The sequence below is a fragment of the Chlorocebus sabaeus genome, chromosome 9, assembly GCF_047675955.1.
Source record: "Chlorocebus sabaeus isolate Y175 chromosome 9, mChlSab1.0.hap1, whole genome shotgun sequence".
NCBI classification, from domain to species: Eukaryota; Metazoa; Chordata; class Mammalia; order Primates; family Cercopithecidae; genus Chlorocebus; species Chlorocebus sabaeus.
This window is the reverse complement of record NC_132912.1, coordinates 77,124,534-77,146,522: the sequence shown is the minus strand read 5'-3', so window position 1 is coordinate 77,146,522 and position 21,989 is coordinate 77,124,534. Positions and strand designations below refer to the sequence as shown.

The 21,989-nt window shown below is 37.2% G+C and overlaps 1 protein-coding gene across 2 annotated transcripts in view; it reads right to left on the bottom strand.

Annotated features, from left to right (window-relative positions):
- Positions 1–21,989, bottom strand: part of JMJD1C (jumonji domain containing 1C) — a 364,249-nt gene that overhangs the window by 312,089 nt on the left and 30,171 nt on the right. The window contains exon 1 of one of the 2 annotated variants that reach the window (XM_073019110.1): positions 427–492. The exons of the other annotated variant lie outside the window; for it this stretch is intronic. The gene's annotated coding sequence lies outside the window, so the exon portion shown is untranslated. Of the gene's footprint in view, positions 1–426; positions 493–21,989 lie in introns of those variants that run through there. 2 annotated transcript variants of the gene reach the window in all.

Sequence of the window (21,989 nt, the reverse complement as noted above, 5' to 3'; positions counted from 1 at the left end):
GTAATTGTGGAAAGGGTCAATCTTCTGTTGTCATACATACTAGTATTTTATGCCACTATACATGTCTACTTTATCACAGATATTATCTAATATAGACAAAAAGTTTAACACATCTTTTGTAATAATATTAGCCACCACTTATAGAACACCTACTATGTGTCAGACAGTATACTAAGTACTTTACATACGTAATCTCACTTTAAGGATGAGGAAAATGAAGTTTAGAGAAGTTCAGTAACTTGCCTAAGAATACACATGAAGAAACTGGTTTTCGAAACCAGATCTTGTGATAACAAAGGCTCCCTGCTATTAACTATTACACTAAAAAGTCACTTAAAAGAAACATGAACGTCAGTTATCAAGTTGTTTCATCCTTATTTACAGTTTACTCATAATTGATGTGTTCAGTATTTATTTAGCACTTACTATGTGGGTCACATCCTGCAAGGTTCTGGAGATAGGACCTCTATTCTTGAGAAGCTCACAGTCTATCTGGAAAGATAGACAACAGAAATGCTTTGGTTTATTTAATTAAGGAACTATCAATAGAATTTCATCCAAATTTAATGCATTTTAATAAATATTTTTCAAATCTATTATAACTTAAGGCTTTTATTGTCAAATGTAAATAATGAACTGCATTTATGAAGTCTTAGATTATATGTAGATATGGCTAAGAATTATGCAAGCCACTATTAAAATGAAGGAAACCAAGAGTTTCAACTGAATTATGCAAGTGGAAGACCAAGAATAAATGGAATATAAATTTATGTTACCTTTTTTTAATTAAACCTTAAATAATTTGTATTTAGGGTTTGTATACCCTAAGGATTTATTTAAAATAAATTCCTCAATCACATTTATGATAATGGAAAATTAACTCAAATATCAAAATATCACTTCCTCAAGGAAACCATCCCTGATTCTCAGACTATGTAGTATTCCCCAATAAGAGATTTTCAAAACATGCCTTATTTGTCTTACTACTACAACTGTATTTACACCATTTATTGTGTAATTGATCATTTATGTTTTTCCCTTTATTGGCTATATAAGCTCCATAAGGCATCTTTGTCTTGTTCACAACTATACTCCCAGCAGCTACTAGGCCTTGCTAAGAGATGATAATACATTTTACCACATGAATGAATGAATATAGCAAAATGTACCTTTTTCTAAATCTAACCCAACTAAGAGGAACTTAGAATCTCAGACACAAATAAGAGTTCCTGTTCTTCCTACAGGGGTATTCATCATCTTCAAAATAATGTCTTAAATACATTATCTCATTTAATCATGGAGGTACAATGTTAAGCCTTTGAAAACATGCTTCGACAGAAAAGCAAGGTTTTTCCTGGGAAAATTTCTAAAGAACAGATACAGAAGGAAGAGTTACAATTCTCAAGAAAAACATTCATTTCATTACCAAACTACCAATTTAATACAAACCCAAAAATGATCCTATGAGTGTATATCCAAAACACTAGTCTATTCTTAGTCTTCTAAAAAGAACAGTCTCAAATAACATCCTTGATGGAGCCAATATACAAACATAACTTTCTGACTATCTTCTTGATGCCATGGAAGGAGGGAAAGAGAAGAAAAAAAGAAGATAAAAAAGAAATGAAGGAGGAAGTGAAGCAATCTCTATTGGGCCTTCTAATTGTATATTCTACACATCTGTTATCCAGTTTCCAGTTTAAATTCTGGCTGCACAGGAACATACCACTTCTTTTCAACATTCTCTTCTCTATTAAAAACAAGGTTAATTTTTAATGATAAAAAATTAAAAATTTAGAAAGAATACACAAAGCATTAGAAAATTCCTAATCTGCTCAGTGAGGAACTACAAGAAATAAAGAAATGGAAAGTTGCCATTGAGCACACAGTAAGTCTTCCCGGGTGTCCCACAGCACTTTCTCTCTGTTCATCATCCCTCTCATAAACACTCCAACTATTAACTACCATTAAAATATGCAAGTTTGCACTTTGCAAACAGGTTAGGTTCCAAAAGGGTCGTGTTCCTATTAATCTTACAAGCTTTCACTATTGTTACAAGTTAATAGCAGCAGAGTAAAAGTCTTCTGTTTATATCCATGCAAGTTCATTAAGTAAAGGAAGTTCTAAACTTCTATTAAAACGATAAATGAAGGAAAGCCAATGTAAAATCTAAACTAAAAAGTAATACGAACTCAAAATCTCAGCATGCTAACCATATACTCCATCTATGTTCTTCCTCACCAATGAAGCTAGGTATTATATAGTGAACTTTATGATCAAGAACACACATAATTCAGCAAGCAACAAAGTATACTTTCCTGTCACGTGGTAGGTTCAAACCCCCAAAATGTTAAAGGACTGACAAAAGTAATCTTGCTTAGCAAAACAAATATTGTTAGAAAGACTTCAGTATATGCTATTTCTCAAAGGTCTCAAAGAAGATATACATATGATTAATATTAATATTACTACATACTAATTACTAATATTAATACATACTAATATAATACAAACCAAAGTACCAAATAACCATTTTTAAACATCACTGTAAAACTGCTTCTTTCCTCTGCTTTCCAAGTTTGGTCATAAAACCATTATATTAAAACAAATAGGTCAGTCATAGTAGCTCTAGCCTGTAATCCCAGCACAGTGGGAGGCTGGGCGGGGTGAATCACCTGAGGTCAGAAATCAGCCTGACCGAATACAGTAAAACGCCTTCTCCACTAAAAATACAAAAATTAGCTGGGCATGGTGGTCCATGGCTGTAGTGCCAACTACTCGGGAGGCTGAGGGAGGGGAATCACTTGAACCCGTGAAGCAGGAGACTCCAGTGGGCTGAGATCACGCCACTGAACTGAAGTCTGGGCAACAGAGTGAGACTCGGTCTCAAAAAAAAAAAAAGAAAAACAAAAACAAACAGTCTATCAAAACTAACTTGAAATGGAAGAATTTTTGCAGTGTTCTGCATTAGAAATAAACTTTTGAATTGACACTTTTTAACCTTATATACCTTCTTCATCTATAATAGATAAAAATCCTACCTCAACTATTATATATTATTATATATAATAATAATTTCAACTATTCTAGCTACAAAAATTATCTTAAAAGCAATTGCTTCATTTGCTTTTATATCTAAATTTGCATGGATGCTTCTTTCCCCCACTTGCAATTTCTTTTCATTTTATTTATTTTTTTGAGACAGAGTCTCCCTGTTGCCCAGGTTGGAGTGCAATGGCATAATCTCAGCTACTGCAACCTCCGCCTCCGGAGTTCAAGCAATTCTCATGCCTCAGCCTCCCAACTAGCTGGGATTAAAGGCATGTGCCACCATGCCTGGCTAATTTTTGTATTTTTAGTAGAGACGGGGTTTCGCCATGTTGGCCAGGGCTGGTCTCTAGCTCCTGACCTCAAGTGATCCGCCTGCCTCGGCCTCCCAAAGTGCTGCGATTACAGGCATGAGCCACCGCGCCCCACCCTGGAATTTCTTTTCATATTAACAAGTTTTAAAATTTCATATATAGCCAAATATGCTAATATATTTATGTTGCAGCCTTAAGGCATGCTTTAAAAATATGTAGGTATTCTTTGGTATTTTAGGAATTTTATAATACAATTTTTATTTTATTTCTTTATTAATTTTTGAGATGGAGTCTTGCTCTGTGGCCAGGCTGGAGTGCAGTGGCGCGATCTCGGATCACTGCAACCTCCACCTCTCAGGTTCAAGCAATTCTCCTGCCTCGGCCTCCCGAGTAGCTGGGACTACAGGCATGCACCACCATGCTCAGCTAATTTTTGTAATTTTAGTAGAGACGGGGTCTCGCCATGTTGGCCAGGATGGTCTCTATCTCTTGACCTCATGATCTGTCCTCCTCGGCCTCCCAAAGTGCTGGGATTACAGGCGTGAGCCACTGCCCCCAGCCTAATTCAAATTTTTATAATAAAAATTTTAAATCTGTTAATGTATCCCTTAATTACAAAAGAAATAAAAAATAGAGATATAATACTTTCTATAAAACTAATAAAGATGAAAAAGAAAAAACATTAAGTAGGACAAGAATATGGTAAAACAAATACTCTGTTGTAGAAGTAATACACATTTGGTTAAAAAAACTTCTTTTTTTTGGAGACACGGTCTCACTCTGTCATCCAGGCTGGAGTGCAGTGGCACAATCTTGGCTCACTGTAACCTCTGCCTCCAAAGTTCAAGCAGTTCTCCTGCCTCAGCCTCCCGAGTAGCTGGGATTACAGGCACACACCACTACGCCCGGCTAAATTTTTGTATTTTTTCAGTACAGACAGGGTCTCACCATGATGGCCAGGTTTGTCTCAAACACCTGACCTCAAGTGATCTTTCCACCTTGGCCTCCCAAAGGGCTGGGATTTCAGGCGTGAGCCACTGCGCCTGGTCTGGTAAAAAAAACTTCTGGGAATTACAGTTCACTTATTGCATCGAAACTGGACTTGGCTTTACATTTTTAATGTACTTTTACTTTTCCTCAAGGTACAAACTTACTGTTCTGAAGCTAAATTTTCTTTCACTACTTAAATCATTTATGTATATCTGGTAAATTATGACTAAATTTTTGTTAAATTGCATAAAGTAAACTGAAATACACACTCGGGGCCGGGCGCAGTGGCTCACACCTGTAATTCCAGCATTTTGGGAGGCCAAGGCGGACGGATCACCTAAGGGCAGGAGTTTGAGACCAGCCTGGCCAACATGGTGAAACCTCGTCTCTACTAAAAATACAAAAATTAGCTGGGCATGGTGATGGACGTCTGTAATCCCAGCTACTCAGGAGGCTGAGACAGGAGAATCCCTAGATCCCAGGAGGTGGAGGTTGCAGTGAGCCGAGATTGCGCCATTGCATTCCAGCTTGGGTGACAAGAGTGAAACTCTTGTCTCCAAAAAGAAAGGAAGAAATACACACTTGGTACACTAAAAAACAAAAACAAAAACAAACAAAACTGGGAAGCAATCTGACCATCTTTACTGATAACAGCCTTAAACAAATCATACCATCTGACTCTAATTCGACTCCTTGGAAATCACCCTCAGTGAACAGGCTAAGGATATCAAAATGTGGAAAAAGTACGTTAGATGCTTTGGTCAGCTGATTGCTGAGAGTCTCTCCTCAATCGCTAAAATGAGTAGGAGTGGAAGAGTGCTTATAAAGCAGACAGCTGTGAAGAAGAGTGTTTTAGGATGAGAGAGACATATACTTGAATCCTGAAGAAAATTTACCAAAGGACGGGGATGAAATAGAAATAAAAACAACTTTTTTTTTTTTTTTTTGAGACAGGGTCTCACTCTTGTCACCCATGCTGGAGTGCACTGGTACAATCATGGCTCACTGCAGCCTTGACCTACTTCCCGGGCTCAAGCGTTCCTCCCTGCCTCAGCCTCCCAAGTAGCTGGGACTACAGGCGTGTACCACCACGTCCAGCTCATTATATATTTTATTTTTTTGTAGAGACGAGGATCTCACTATTTTGCTAGGCTTGTCTCAAATTCTAGCTTTAAGCAATCCTCTCACCTTAGCCTCCCAAAGTGCTGGGATTACAGGCATGAGCCACCGTGCTCAGCCCAAAACAACTTGTTAAACAGAGCAAACTAAAATCAAAGAAAAGACTGAAAGTAATGGGGTCAAAAGTTCCAAATTATGTAGGACAGTCAGCCTACTCTCAAATTATTTTTAAAAATAAGAGAAATAATGTAATAAGGAAAATGTGACAAATTGTTAAATGAACAAATTACAGCAAATCTAATGAATGCTGATAAAAGTTGGAATAGTGCTTACCCATGGGGGTGGGTAGTATTGACTGTGAAGTGGCATGAAGGTGCTAGAAATGCCCTATTATCTTCATCATACAGTGATGGTTAAACCAGTATAAAATGTAAAGATAAATCATAAAAATTTGCAGATGTTCATGATTCTAAACATAATTATCCTTTCCTTTACAGTTATAATAAATAATTAAATCATTATTACTTGCAACATATGTAGAGTCATTATTTCTCCTTGAAATGTTCAGTTCCATTAGGACTGCATTTATGAACCCTGGACAGCTAAGGATACTCCCCATTTTACAATTTTGTTTAATGCATTTAAAAAAATAATCCATCTGAAAACATACTCCCTAGAGGGAACAGAAGTAGCCTTCAATTTGGTCTGCATTATCACCACTGAAAACTATGTTTTACTTAGTAAGGAAGATCTAATTCCATGAAAATAGTTAGCTCTACCTTAAAAAGTTCAGGTACTTGTCAAAAATGGCTTCCAAAGATACTCCTTTTAATACAGGATGTGAAAATGCTTCCTAACAAATTCCTGCAAAATTAGATGATACTGTTATGTACTTCTGATGGATAGACAGGAAAGTAACCTGAGACCAAAACAACAGAGGTCTCCTACTACGGGGGAGAAGCAGGATTATCAAGAATAGAGGAAAACAGAGTCTGCCTAAGACAAATACTGGTCTAGGACAAAAGAGAAAGCTCAGTTCCCACTACCACAAAGCTAACCAGCATCCAAAGCCCCATGCCCACCACCACAACACAAAGTAGCTCCAAGTAATACGTAAGTAAGAGCATTCTACTACTAGAGAAGTAGCAAAGGACAGAGAGAGACCCTCTCTGAAGTTCAGGTGCGCAGATAAGGCTAACAGGTAAACATGGAGTAAAAACATTGGTCAAAACTTTCCAGCAAATCAATCCCCATCTTAAGTACTAGGTGATAATAGAAAGATTTAAAGTTGATAATTGGCTGGTAGCAGTGGCTCACCCCTGTAATCCCAGCACTTTGGGAAGCTGAAGTGGGTGGATCATTTAAGGTCAGGAATTTGAGACTAGCCTAGCCAACATGAAACCCTATATCTACTAAAAATACAAAAAATTAGCCAGGTATGGTGGCAGGCGCCTGTAATTCCAGCTACTCGAGAGGCTGAGGCAGAAGAATTCCTTGAGCCTGGGAGGAAGAGGTTGCAGTAAGCCGAGATTGCACCATTGCACTCCAGCCTGAGTGAGAGAATGAGATTTTGTGTGTGTGTGTGTGTGTGTGTGTGTGTGTGTGTGTATATATATATGAAGTTGATAATGCACTGAAGATAATCAGAGCAATAAAAGGCAAATTCTTATCAACTCCAGGCAAGACTAACTCAACCCTCCATGCTAACACCTTAGCAGAACAAGAGTCATGACAAATTCTCAGCATAAATACGATTTACCATAAATGATGGCTGGCATTCAATCAAAAATTATAGGCTGGACAGAGTAGCTCATACCTGTAATCTCGACACTTTGGGAGACAAGAGGATCGACTGAGGCCAAGAGTTCAAGACCAGCCTGGAAAACATAGTGAGACCCTGTCTCCACAAAAAAGTTTTAAATATTAGCCAGGCCTGGTGGCGTGCACATGCAGCCCCAGCTACTTGGGAGGGAGGCTGAGGCAAGAGGATTGCTTGTGTCCAGAAGATCAAGGCTGCAGTGAGTCATGATCACACCACTGCACTCCAGTCTAGATGACAGAGCAAAACCCTGTTTCTAAAATAAGTAGACAAATAACATTTTTAAATTAAATTAAAAACGTTTTTTAAAAGACCAGGCATGGTGGCTCACACCTGTAATCCCAGCACTTTGGGAGGCCGAGGCAAGAGGATCACTTGAGGCCAGCAGATCAAAGCTGCAGAAAGAAATCTCTAGACAAGGAAGAGGGGAAAATATGCCAACTACCAATAAAAGGAATGAGAGGGGTGACATCACTACAGATTCCACAAATATTAGAAGGATAAAAGAGAAAGTATAAAAAACTTTATACAAAAAATTCATCAATTTACATGAAACAGAAATTGCTAAGAGACACAAACTGTAGACCTCTCTCAAAAAAGATATAGACTGAAGATCTAAACAAGTGGAGAGATATACCATGTCCATGCATCAGTATTAATAATATTCCAGTAAGACTCAGTATTAATAAAATTCTAATTCTCTCCAAATTGATCTGCAAATTTACAGCAATCCCAATCAAAATGACGGTATTCATTTTTTTTGGCTGACACCAACAAGTTGATTCTAAACCCAAGTAAGTTATGAAGAAACTGGAACAGCCAAAACAATTTCAGAACGAAAAAATTGGAAGACTCATACTATCGTATATTAAGTCTTACTTATATAGCTGCAGTAATCAACTCATCATAATGTTGGCAAAAAGATAGATACATAGATGAACAGAACAAAATAAGAGAGTCCAGAAATAGACCCTTACTTATACGGTCAATTGATTTTTCAATAAAGGTACAAATGCAATTCAAACAGAGAAAGGATGGTCTCTTCAACAAACAGTGCTGGAACAATCTGTCATCTATATGGTGCTGGAACAATTTATCATCCATATGTCAAAAAAAAAAAAATGAACCTCGACCTATACTTTGCAGCATATACTGAAATTAACTCAAAAGCATTGATCTCAACATAAAATATAAAGCTAAAAAGCTTTCAGAAAACAGGAGGAAAAATTTTGTGACACTGGGATAGGCAAAAATTTCTCACCTACAACACCAAAAGCATGACTCATAAAACTAAAAATTAAACATAATTAAAATTAAAAACTGTTCTCCAAAGGTCACAGAGGTAAAATATTGTCAAAATGCATATCTGATAGAGGATTGATAACTAGAATATTTAAAGAACTTTCAAAACTCAATAAAAAAACCAAATTTTTAAAAATTGGGCAAAATATTTCAACAAACACATCACCAAATAAGATATGCAAGTGGCAAATATGCACAAGAAAAGACACTCAACATCATTAATTATCAGGGAAACGCAAATTAAAATCACAATGAGACACCAAGTGTAAAGGAAGATAAGGAACAATCAGAACTCTCATACAGTGCTGACTGGAAGTGATTGCCACTTTGCAAAAGAGTTTCTAATAAAGTTAAACATATACTTTTCATATGACCCAGTAAAGGAAGATGAGGAACAATCAGAACTCTCATACAACGCTGACTGGAAGTGACTGTCACTTTGCAAAAAGAGTTTCTAACAAAGTTAAACATGTATTTTTCATATGACCCAGCAATCTCACTTTTAGGTATTTACCCAAGTGAAATAAAAACCTATGTTCATACAAAAACCTACCTCTACACCCAAATGTACACAGCCTGTTTATTTGTAATTGCCAAACACTGCAAACAACCAAAAATGTCCCTCATCTGGGAAACAGACAAACTATGGAGTGCTACTCAACAATAAATGAAATATTATACATGCAACAATATAGATGAAGCTCTGCGTTTGGGGATCCCCAAAACCACCCTCAGAACTCACCAGAAAAACTCATAAAACTCAAAAGAAACATTATACTCTTGCTTACTGTTAATTACACTAAAATGATAACATTAAAATCAGCAAAGGGAAGAAGGGCATAGAAGACTGCAAGCACAAGCTTCCAGTTGTCCTCTCCCAGTGTAGTCAAGCAGGCAGGGCTTATTTCTCCCAGCAACAACAAGTGACAACATGCAGGAAGTACTTGGCAACCAGGAAGCTCACCTAAGGCTTAGCATTTAGGGTTTTTACTGGGCTATCTGCATGGCTGACCTTAGTCTCCAGACCCTCCAGAGGTCAAGCTGGTAACCACATGGTACATTCCTACAGTCCTAGCCAGTTGTGAAGCTGAGGCTGGAGGATCACTTGAGCCCAAGTGTTCAAGGTTATAGTGAGCTATGGATCCTGCCACTGCACTCCGACCTCCAACAGAATGAGACCCTGTCTCAAAAACAAACGAACAAAAACCACTAATAAAGAAAACTTTTTGATCTTAATATCAGCATGAGTTGTTCTATTCCCTAGCAGGTGCTTTGTTTTTATCATATAGACACTGAATTATACCACTGACCCAGTTTTCTTTCTACGTAGGCTGTTAGGACATTTTATGCTATACACTTTTTATGTATTACTTAATTTTTTCACCTTTTTGTTCCAAAAATTTTCAAACATTAATGAGAGAGAGAGAAATAAGAATGAATACCCACATACCCTTCATGCAACAATACCGACAAATTGCCAAACTTATTTATTCTCTCCTCTTTTTTTTTGGCTGGAATGTTTTAAAGCAAATCCCAGATGCCGTATTATCTCACCCAGAAATAGTAAAGAAAGTATCATTATCCGTTAAAGACTTTTCTTTAAAGTAACCCTACAATACCATTATCACATTTTACAAAATAAGCAATAATTCTTCAGTATCATCTAATAAGTAGTCTGTACTCAAATTTTCTCAATTACCTCAAAAATGAAAATTTTGCCATTACTTTGTGTAAACCAGAAACAAAACAAGAACCGCACATTGCATCTGGTCGATAAGTCTCTTTAAATCTCATTTAATCTCATTTAAGTTATTTGTCCTGGAGAATTTCTCATATCCTAAATTCAGCTAACTGTTCCCTCGTTGTGTTAACTTACTATTCTATTCCCTGTATTTCCTGTAAAGTGGTAGTAAGATCTAGATCTAGAGACATGATTCAGTTTCAGTTTTTTAGCAAAAATAGTCCATAACAGTCCATAGGTGATACATGTACTTTCCTAATCCATTGTATTAGGATACACATGATGTCTTGTTGTCCCACTGAGAGTGACACAGAAATAGCAGAACTTCTTAAATTTAACTAATGACATATGAGACCCAGATTTCTACTTTGAAAGATTCAGACAATAATGATCCCAGTAACCAAAAAGAGGGAAGAGATTTTTGGGAAGACTAAATACTATCAGCGGATTTCTTTGGGTGATAGATTTGCCAAATAGGTATTTTTTAATTTGTTCCAGATTTCTGGATTTTCTAAATATGGTACTCTGGAATACCATTACCAAAAAGAATGAATATCATTACTTTGACAATTTTTTAAAATCTTTAAAAAATTATAGTATATAGTTGTAGTCCAGAGTTTGTCAAACGAGACAACAATGTTCTGTGGCCAATATAAAACGTTTTGATCCTGTTGGAAAGGGTCCCATTTTGCCAAGACGCAAATGACCTACAAAGCCCATGTTTTGCAACCCTATGCAGGTCTCCTAAGTACATTCGATGGGAGCAGTAATGAATCCTCCAGAAACAGCCTAAACTATAGTTTGCTTGATTTTTTTTTTTTTTTTTTTTTTTGAGAGTCTCATTTTGTTACTCAGGCTTGAGTGCAGTGGTACAATCATAGCTCACTGTACTTCAAACTCCTTGGCTCAGGTGATCCTCCCACATTGGTCACGCTAAAGCACTGGGATCACAAGAATGACACACCACACCTGGCCTAAACTATAGTTTTATAAAGCCAACACAACTCCAGGGACTGGCAAACTAGAATGTTAGCAATGAAAGCTGTGAGCACAATGGTTACAGGATGAACGCATTTAAAGCTTCCTTCAGTGGATGTTATTAACAATTTAAAAGTACTACTGTAAAAAAAAGAAAAAGAAAAAAAAACTATTATTCATCACAGCCAGTTTGAAAGGCTATAGATAGAGGCACCATTTCTGACAGAAAGCACTGTGGATTCAAACTTATTTTTGCTACGTTGCTGTTATATCACTCAGTTAAAAAAAAAAAAAAAACATGGAAATGGCAAATGAGAAAGCCCAGGACTCTGGCTATAGCTATAAAGGAAGAAAAAGTTCCTTTTTGTGACTACCAACAACAGTCCTTTCCTTACTTTCCTTCTAATTCACAGGATATTAATTTTCTGGAGAAGAAATGGTAAGCATTTTCATCACCTAGCATATAATTCATATTTAAGAGAAATTATGTTTAATATAACCACATGGTGGACTCATCAGAACTAAGGCTCATTATTTTTAAATTTTACAAATACCACTCATCTGTTCACATTATAAAATTAGGTTAATCATATCATAGACTGAATCCTCAAATGTTTTCAACTTCTACCTGTTAAGAAACTATAAACATTTTTCTTCAGGAACTAAATAGGATTTCCTTGTATTATAGGTACAGTTAATAAGTGATATAAAGTCTTCTTCTAGACTTTAGTTGATAAATAGCTGTAAAATGAAATAGTTTTTGAACTTGCTTCAGATAAAATTTTCAGATATGAAAAATAATTGATACCTTATAGTTTTTTTAAAGTTCACTTGGAAATTACAGTGGTATTAACAGAATGTGACAATATGTCCAAACACATTTATTGCAAATACCATATCTACTAGATACAATATTTATATCTTTAAAATAGTGGGCACATTTCCTTTTATAAAACACTGATTTTTTTTTTTTTTTTTGCTTTTTTTTTCCTTTTAAAAATATGAGCAGTAATCACATTGACTGAACCAACAGCCTTTCTTAATTCTGTGGCTTTGAGACTTCACTTAGAAGCTTTATTTAACAAAAGACATTTCTGAATAAACCACAGTCAATTATACATTATCTAAATGTGGCTTATTAACTGTGTATTTTAAATGTCTTCTCCTGCCACCCACACATTTTGGATCTCTTCCATAACCTCACTTAGTACACAGAAACAGTTCTTTCATAAATAAATTAATCTCCAGTTTATTCAGACCATTTTGAGGACTGAAAGAGGTAAAAATCAAGGGAGAAAACAGACCCCCAAAACAAGGTAGTAAAACACACAGGGAAGAGGAGACAAACAGGAGCTGGAGGAAGTGGAAGAGAGGAGGAGAAGAGGACCTAAGGCAGAGAAAGAACTGTAGGTTTCCCTTGGATTAAAGACTCTTCAAAGCTGCATGGAAAGGAGGGATATTCCAAGTTTTTGTTCTTTTACATCCTAATGTAGATGTATGACGAACTCATTGTACATTACATTCCAAAGCTATGAGTACATTTCAAAATTATATGACTTTCATTTTATTTTTAGGTATACAGTAAGTCCCCACTTAATGTTGTGGATAGGTTCTTGGAAACCACAACTAAATGAAAGGGGTACAGCAGGTTCTCCAAAGTTGTTTCAATCAACCTCATTTCCTTATGACATCCATGAGGAAAAAAAAAAAAAATTGGTTTCATTATACATTGTTTCACTTTAAGTACGTTTCCAAGAACCTATCAAAGACATTAAGGACTTAACTATTCACTGATGTGTTCTACAGACAAGTAAATAATCAGAAAGTACTTAAACATTCTTGGTTAAATGTCAGTATAATACTTTAATAATACAGTGGTTAAGACGGCAAATGAGCCAGGCATGGTGGCTGACACCTGTAATCCCAGCACTTCGGGAGACTGAGACAGGCGGATCACCTGAAGTCAGGAGTTCAAGACCAGCCTGGACAACATGGCGAAACCTCGTCTCTACTAAAAATACAAAAATTAGCTGGACACAGTGGCATACACCTGTAGTCCTAGCTACTCAGGAGGCTGAGGCAGGAGAATCGCTTGAACCCAGGAGGCCGAGGTAGCAGTGAGCTGAGATTGTGCCACTGTACTCCAGCCTAGGTGACAGAGCAAGACTTCATCTCAAAAAAAAAAAAAAAGGGAGACCAAACTTGAGCTACATTGCCTGACTTCTAATCCTAGCTCCACCATTTATTTACTAGCTGTGTTATCATGCAAGTCACTTGATCTCTCTGTGCTTTCTTATCTATAAAATGGGAATAATTCCTATATAAAGAAGCTGCTGTGGGTGGGGATCACATAATACATAAAATATGCATAGAACATGGTTGAGCAAAGGAAGCACTCAATTAGCTATTGCCAAGAAAGGTCAGTAATAGCCCATTGGCCTTTTTTTAAAAATCAATGAAATGCTTCCTAATTTTTTAAAAATTAAATCCCTAATTACTATTTATGGTTAATCTAATCAATTATGACCATTTTGAAAAATCTCCAAATAACCCTAGTCTAAATAATTATCATCATAAAGGAACTCATCTCAAATTATAACTATAAAATCTAATGTAAAATAACTATATGTCAATGAAAATAGTCTTTAAAATTGGTCAACTGGATTGTTCATTATTCATCATGAAAACAAGTAATTATCTAAGAAATTTACTAATTTAAGTTCCTCCATGAAAACCAATAGAATTTCAAGAGGATAAAACACCATTTTCAGTTACAGATAAAGTATGAAAGATTAAAACAATCCAGTCATTTCTACAAAGCATTCACCACAAAACATACGATAACATTAGCTTCCAAGTGAGCCGTTGTGTAAGTCTAGATCAGAAAGTCTTAGCCTTCGCACTAGTAACATTTTAGGAAATGTAAGTTTTGGAGGGGAAGGCTGTCCTCTGTGCAGAAGCTGAGCAGCACCCCTGCCTCTACCCATTAGATTTCAGCAGTACCTACCTCCCCAACTCTCACTCTCCATGTGACAACCAAATGTGTCCCTAGACATTGTCAAATGGCAATTGCTCTACTTCCTGAGAAAATTTCTTTTATTTATAACAAAGTAGCATTATAATAGCAACCAACTTTCTCCCATCCCTCCCCCTTTTGCCATTTTTTGAAAACTTCACAAAAAGATGGATTATATTCCCCAAATGTATTTTAGTATCTTGATTATCCTTGCAAATGATATTGCTGCTGGCATCTATTTTACACTTACCTGATTCTCTACAGAACCCATAAGAATGTAATTCGTTTCTCAATAATGTATGTATACATTTTAACTGTGATTCATTTTAAATTTGTCCTTTCTTCATTAGGATTAAAAATTTTAATATCTTAAACCAGACACATTATGTTGCCAATCACTAGCACAGTACTTCAATAAATGTACTGCTAATACTTCTCAGCATGTGATATCTACTAAGCCTCTAATAAGCATTTAGCATGCATTATATAATTTAGTCCTAACTATAACCTGAAGACGTATTATCTCTACTTTTTCAGGTGAGGAAACTGAAGCTAAGAAAGAATAGCATGCCTAAGTTATGAACATGACTTCACAGTGACAGGAAGTGATAGAACCAGGACTGGGTTGCATGCTTCCAAACGCAGTGTTTATATTCACTAGCTGGGCATGGTGGCTCACTACTGTAATCCCAGCACTTTGAGATGGACGGATGGATGGATGGATGGATGGATGGATGGATGGATGGATGGATGGAGAGATAGAGAGACAGACAGACAGACAGATAAAAATTTAAAAATTCACAAGACCAGAATGATCCTAAGAACCACCATTTCAAAAACTAATAATGGACTTCTTATTTTTTGAGATCATACTGCTTTCCTCATTGAATACCTTTCAATATGTAATTTTTAGTGTATGTAACTTTTCCAAATATATCCCTTTTCACACTATTTATACCCTCCCACTTCAGAGCAAGCACAGCACTTATTTGAATTTCAATAATGGCCTTTGTGATAGGAGAATCTGTAGTTGGACTTGAGATTTTGTGAAAAAAATGGAGTTGAAAACATAAGATCTTGATGATCAAACCAATAAAAGCAATGACAACTCTACTTTTACTGTCTCTTAACTTAAAGAAAATGGCAAGAATAGATAAGGAGACTATTCATGCCAATTTATATATCTAAAATTGATTACGAGTACTGTACATTTAATTTCTATTGAGCTTTGATTCTAAGATAATAATGACATATTTCTGACAATGGCCAGACTCAAATAGAAAATAGAGGGGGAAAAAAAGGAAGGAAGGAAACACTCAACTTTCCTCAGTTTTTCCGATTCCACTACTGCAAGGCCCTAGAGGCTCCTTAGAACACTAGAGCAAGTTAGAGTTCGTGCTGCTCTCCCCTAATTCACTGAAGGAGTGAATTAGGATTTGGCATTACAGGTTAAAAAAAAAAAAAAGAAATTCGGAAATAGATGTATACCCACTAAAGGGATGGTAACAACACTAGCCTCATAAAGATTAAAATAAATTATTTATAAATTAAATTAAAAATTTAAATATTTAAAACGATTACATAAAAAATTTCAAAACAACTAGCACAGTGCCAGGCACATAAGTGCAGAGTAAATGCTAGGTGTTCATTGCTTTTGTTTGTTTTTGAAAGGAAACGCTAGTAGAAAAACTTTTAAAACACAGATGGGAGTATCTGTGGCTCTTCCTCAAATACTGTGCTCTCCTCTTTCTGTATCTATTCTTTCAAAATCACCTTGATATCAGGTTGTGCTCAGAGAATGCAAGCCTTTCTTACAATCTCCATTTCTACCTCACAAGTCTTGATTCAAACAAAACAGCAGCAGGGGGGAAAAAAAAGAAAAGAAAGAGAAAACATCCCCTCTCCTCTTCAATGCTTTGTTTCTTTTTTCTAAGCATGTGACATTTTGATGTAGAATAGTGACATTGTTTCCCAGAAATAAAATTCTCAAAATTAACAAAGAGGTATTAAAAATATATCCAAATTTACTCCATTTTGAGTTAGAAGAACTCACATTTGGAAAAGTATCACTGTGCGTGTTTCATTTCCAGGACTGACATTTGAAAGCAGTGCCTGGGGACCTTTGGCACAACATTCAGCACAGGGTAATTTTAAGTAACAGTGCTATATGAATGAACTAATATTTTCCTTTATCTAAGCAGCAATTAAATCTATTAACCATACTTAGTAAATACTTTGCAAAGGGCCTACTGTATGCCAGGTACTGTTGCCTTGTACAGGGATCCAACAGTGAACAGGAAATACATGGCCTCTGTTCTCACCAAGTTTACAGCACAGTAGGGACAAGACAAATAAAAGGGCCTATATAATTTAGTATCACAAAGTGAAAAATCCAACAGAAGATATTAAATGGATGGATGGCGGCACACAGAAGGGGCAACAACTAATCCAGGATTGGCATCAGGGAAGTAGTCAGAAAAGAAGTGATAGATGTGACAGAGCCTGAAGAATGAATGAAGTTAGCCAAAGAAGTGGAGAAAGGGAAGGTAAAGGGCTTCAGGCAAATGTAAAAAAAAAAAAAAAAAAAAAAAGAAAACTTAAGAAAGCATGCCACATTTGAGGAAGTTTGAGAAATTCATTAGAGTATGACTGAAGCTTAGCACATTTAAGGGACAGTAGGGGAGATTGGGAGATAGAAGAAGCATGGGTAGAGGGAGTGCTGAGAGCTGAGGGTGGATATGTTAGCAGGGACCAATTGACCATGACCTGGTCAAACGGACTTTGTGAACTGTATTTTAGACTAAAGGCAACTGAAGGCATTTAAGGACTTTAAGCAAGGAAGTAAAGGAATCAGCATTTAGAATAATTAATGTACCTGTGGCATGGAAAATGGATAGAGAAATAATTCAGTCTATTGAAATAAATAAGCTTAATTTATCTCTTCTTGTAACTTTAATCCTTCCTCCTCTAGTGGTACCTTACTATGGGCAATTAAAAATGTTTATATCTCTCTCATTTAAAAAAACAACAAACCCACCCACTCCCTTAACAGAATATCACCCTGCAGTTACCATTCTATCTCTTAACTTATAGTACCTTTCTTGAAAGTGAACTGCATGACTTTCTCCAAATAACTCCAAATAACTCTGCATGGCTTATTCCTCACTTTCCTCAGAAATCTACTCTAATATTACCCTAAAATGGGGTTCTCTGAGCACTTTACATAAAATAGCACTACCTTCCACACCTGTGGCATTCCCTATCCCTTATCATCAGACACTATGGACAAGGCACTACACTAAGTACCTGATGTGATTTCTATCATTAACAGTAATGATATGGATGAAGAAAGTGAGGCTTAAAGCTAACTTGCCAAAGGTCACAACATTTGCTAAATGCTAAAGCCAGAACTCAGATTTAGGTAACTTTATGGCTGGCATCACAAAATTGAAGGAGGACAAAGACAACAGCTTCTATTTTACTTTCCCTTTGAAAAGAAGACAAGGTCATCTGTTAAGAATAAGAGGAAGGTATGATACAGGAAATCTGAAGAGAATAAAGGATGTCTAAAATAGCCCCATGAAAAATGGAAGAGAGAATGGATTAGGAAGTATTAAAGGACTACCAGGCAAAATTAAGGACGCCGTTGAAATCAGAATGGATTTACAAAGACAATGACCAGTGTCATTTTTCATCAGGACCAAAGATGAAGGGGCAAATAAAGCATATAGTGATTCTCAACACAGGAGGGCTGGGGTGAACAATTTTCTCCCCTTGGGACATTTAACAATGTCTGGAAACAATTCTGTTTGTCACAATCTGCAGGAAAGGAGTTGCTACTGGCATGCAGTGGATAGAGGCTAGGATGCTGCTAAACATCCTATAATGCCAAGGACAGCACTCTACAACGAAGAATTATTTGGATCCAAAATGTCAATAGTGCTGATGCTGAGAAACCCTGACTGATTCAGGTTGGCAGATTTCCTAGGCACATCAATGGGAAAACAAAGAGACAAGAAAGTTAAAAGACACTGATCAGAGTTAAGGCGATAGACCATGAATGTGGGTAAGGCAAAAATTTAATATGTGAGAGGCCTGACAGATCAATGAAGGGGACAAACTGGCCTCTGTGTTTGAAATGTTCAAATGGCTGACATGTCATCAATGAGTGATCACTCTTAGGACATTACTACATCCATCCACTTTGCAGTTTTCAACTAGAGTGACACAGAAGAAACTACCATTTACTGTGAAGTTGTATGAACCAACCAGGATGCCAGTATCATTCACATTTGTTATTTCATTTATTCCTCATGTAATACTTATAAGAAAGGTATATTATTCCAATTTCATAAATGAAGACATTTCGACACAGAGGTGAAAGTTAAGTGTATATGGTCATACAATGTGGATGACAGAGCTCGGATTCACTCCAGAATGAATGAATCTCCAAATTCACTCTTTTTGAACCAAAACGTAGGAGCCATGACTTACAAAAAAATGGGGTGGGAGAAGAGACTGGCCCATATGTTTACAGACATCTGTTTGCACACAAAGTACACATGGCCTCAGTACTTTATAGTCACAGCATAGATTTATGTATCCAAATACCTCTTTACTTCAAAGGAAGGCCCTCCTAATACGTGCCCTTATTTCAAACAAAGTGGTGATCCATCAGACCAGAAGACTTTATCCATGTGGAGCCTCCCTAGGACTGGGAAAATAGCATTTATAAATATTTTTAAAATATCAATGTTCTAAAGCTATTTTCTTAGATTAAGACCAATGTGGGAAATAAATATGGTGCTTCTTTTTCTTAGGTAAAATATAAAACATACATTAAAGAAAAAGAAAAATCAACAAGGTTTTCCAAATATTTCTTGAAAAACCAGTAAGCCCAGGTTCTTTTCAAAATGAGTTGAAAATGAATGCTAAAAAAAAAAAAAAAAAAAAAAAATCCTGTACTGTATTTACAGATAACACTACTGACACTACAGTAGGGACATGTTCTCAGCACTGATTGTATCCACTTAATTGAAAAGACAGCAATAAAGAGAAAATAAAAATAGTGTTTTATACGACTTATATACAAGTAAGCTGAGATTAACACTATCCTTCCCATTATATGGCAACTGAAGATATGTTATAGTATGGCATAAAATAGTCTAACTTTGCTAAGGGAAGTTGATAACGTGCAGGGGGTGTTTGAAGGGAGTATTGGTAATGTGCTTTTCTTATTCTGGGTGCTGTTTACATGAGTGTGTTCAGTTTTTAAAAATTCACTGAGATATCTCCTTATCACAGTCATGTGTCACATGACATTTTCTGGTCAATGACAGATGGCATATACGAAGATCGTCCCATAAGATTATACTGGAGGTGAAAAATTCCTATTACCTCATGATGTCGTAGCTGGCATTACATCCTAGCACAACACATTACTCATATGTTTGTGGTGATGTGGGGTAAACAAACCTACTGTGTTGCTAGTCATTTAAAAAGTAAAAAATGTGGCCAGGCGCAGTGGCTCACGCTTGTAATCCCAGCACTTCAGGAGGCTGAGGCAGGCAGATCACTTGAGGTCAGGAGTTTGAGACCTGCCTGGCCAACATGGCTAAACTCCGTCTCTACTAAAAGTACAAAAATTAGCTGGGCGTGGTGGTGGGCGCCTGTAATCCCAGCTACTCAGGAGGCTAAGACAGGAGAATCATTTGAACCCGGGAGGCAGAGGTTGCAGTGAGCCGAGATCACACTACTGCACTCCAGCCTGGGCAACAAGAGTGAGATTCTGTCTCAAAAAATATAAAAATAAAAAATGTGAGTATAAGCTACAGCAGCAGGAGCCATGGCAGGGCAAGTGTTTACAAAGCTTCTTCCACTCTTTCACCGAGTACTGGCTGAAAGGAGTGGAGCTGAAACTGTAACTAAAGGATGCATTATGCTTTCAGAAAAATCTCAAAGAAAAGTACTTCAAGCAAGAGAAGTAACTGTTGGATGGGGGTCTAAAAGGTATGAGTGGAGAGATTCAACACTAGGATTACAGGCATCACTATCACACCTAGCTAATTTTTGTATTTTTAATAGAGACAGAATTTCACCATATTGGCCAGGCTGGTCTTGAACTTCTAACCTCAAGTGATCTACCCATCTCGGCCTCCCAACGTGTTGGGATTGCAGGCGTGAGCCACCGGGCCTGGCCCACTTTTCCACGTTCTATACCAGGGGTCCCCAACCTCCGGACCATGAACCAGTACCAGTCCATGACTTGTTAGGAACCAGGCTGCACAGCAGGAGGTGAGCTGCCTGTGAGGGGGCATTACCCAGCCTGAGCTCTGCCTCCTGTCAAATCAGCAACCGCATTAGATTCTCATAGGAGGACAAACCCTACTGTGAACTGAGCATGCGAAGGGTCTAGGTTACATGCTCCTTATGAGAATCTAATGCCTGATGATCTGGAGTGGAAGAGTTTCATCCCAAAACTATTCACCTACCCCAGTCCCTGGAAAAATGGTCTTCCACGAAACTGGCCCCTGGTGCCAAAAGGACTGGGGACCACTGTTCTACACCTCAGATGTACAAGCTGTCTCCAACCTGAGCCTTGCACATGCTGCTTCCTTTATGGGAATGTACTTTCCCAGGCTCTTGACCTACTGGGCTCATTCTCAATTTTTAGGCCTCAGCTAAACTGCCGCCTCTTCATAAAGCCCTTCATGGACACCCTCACAGAAGTGACTCCTCAGTTATTCTTTCTTTCTTGTCCCTCTATTTATTTCCTTCACAGCACTTAGCACAATCTGTAATTAATTATTTTTTGAGACAGTCTCGCTCTGTTGCCAGGCTGGAGTGCAGTGGCACAATCTTGGCTCCCTGCAACCTCTGCCTCCCGAGTTCAAGTGATTCTTCTGCCTCAGCCTGACAAGTAGCTGGGACTACAGGTACGCACCACCACGCGCCCAGCTAATTTTTGTATTTTTAATAGAGACGTGGTTTCACCATGTTGTTCAGGCTGGTCTCAATCTCTTGACCTCGTGATCCACCCACCTCAGCTTCCCAAAGTGCTGGGATTACAGGCGTGAGCTACCATGCCCGGCCTAATTATTTATTTGCTTGCTTATCATCTGTCCTGTTCACAAGAGTGAATGAAAGCTTCTTGAGGGCAGGGACTCAAGAATGGCAGAGACTTTGTTTTGTTTAATCACCAACTTCCAATATAAGCATTCAATAAACATCTGTTGAATGCATGAATAAATAAAAGAGGCATTAATAACAATAGTGATGACAAAAATAACAGTTAACATTTACTGAGCACTTACCACGTACCAGGCACACTAATGAGCAATCTATAGGTAGATCACTTAATCCATGCAACAACTCTATGCGCTAAGTACTAGTTTACTAACCTTAGAAATAAGCAAACTGAGATGACAAATTGTTGTGTCTTGCCCTGTGGTCACACAATTCAGTGTCTGGGCAAGACAATCAAGGTAGTCTCTTCAAGGTGGCCTAAACGTTGGCAAAGAATGAAGATGGCAGATGGAGAAAACAGAGATAGTTATTTTCCTTAACTTTTCTGCTTCCAACTTTTCTACTACCTTCTTCATCTCATTTTACTACTATAACGTTTCTTTTTATCACCACCCTCTCCCAATTATTTTTAACTAC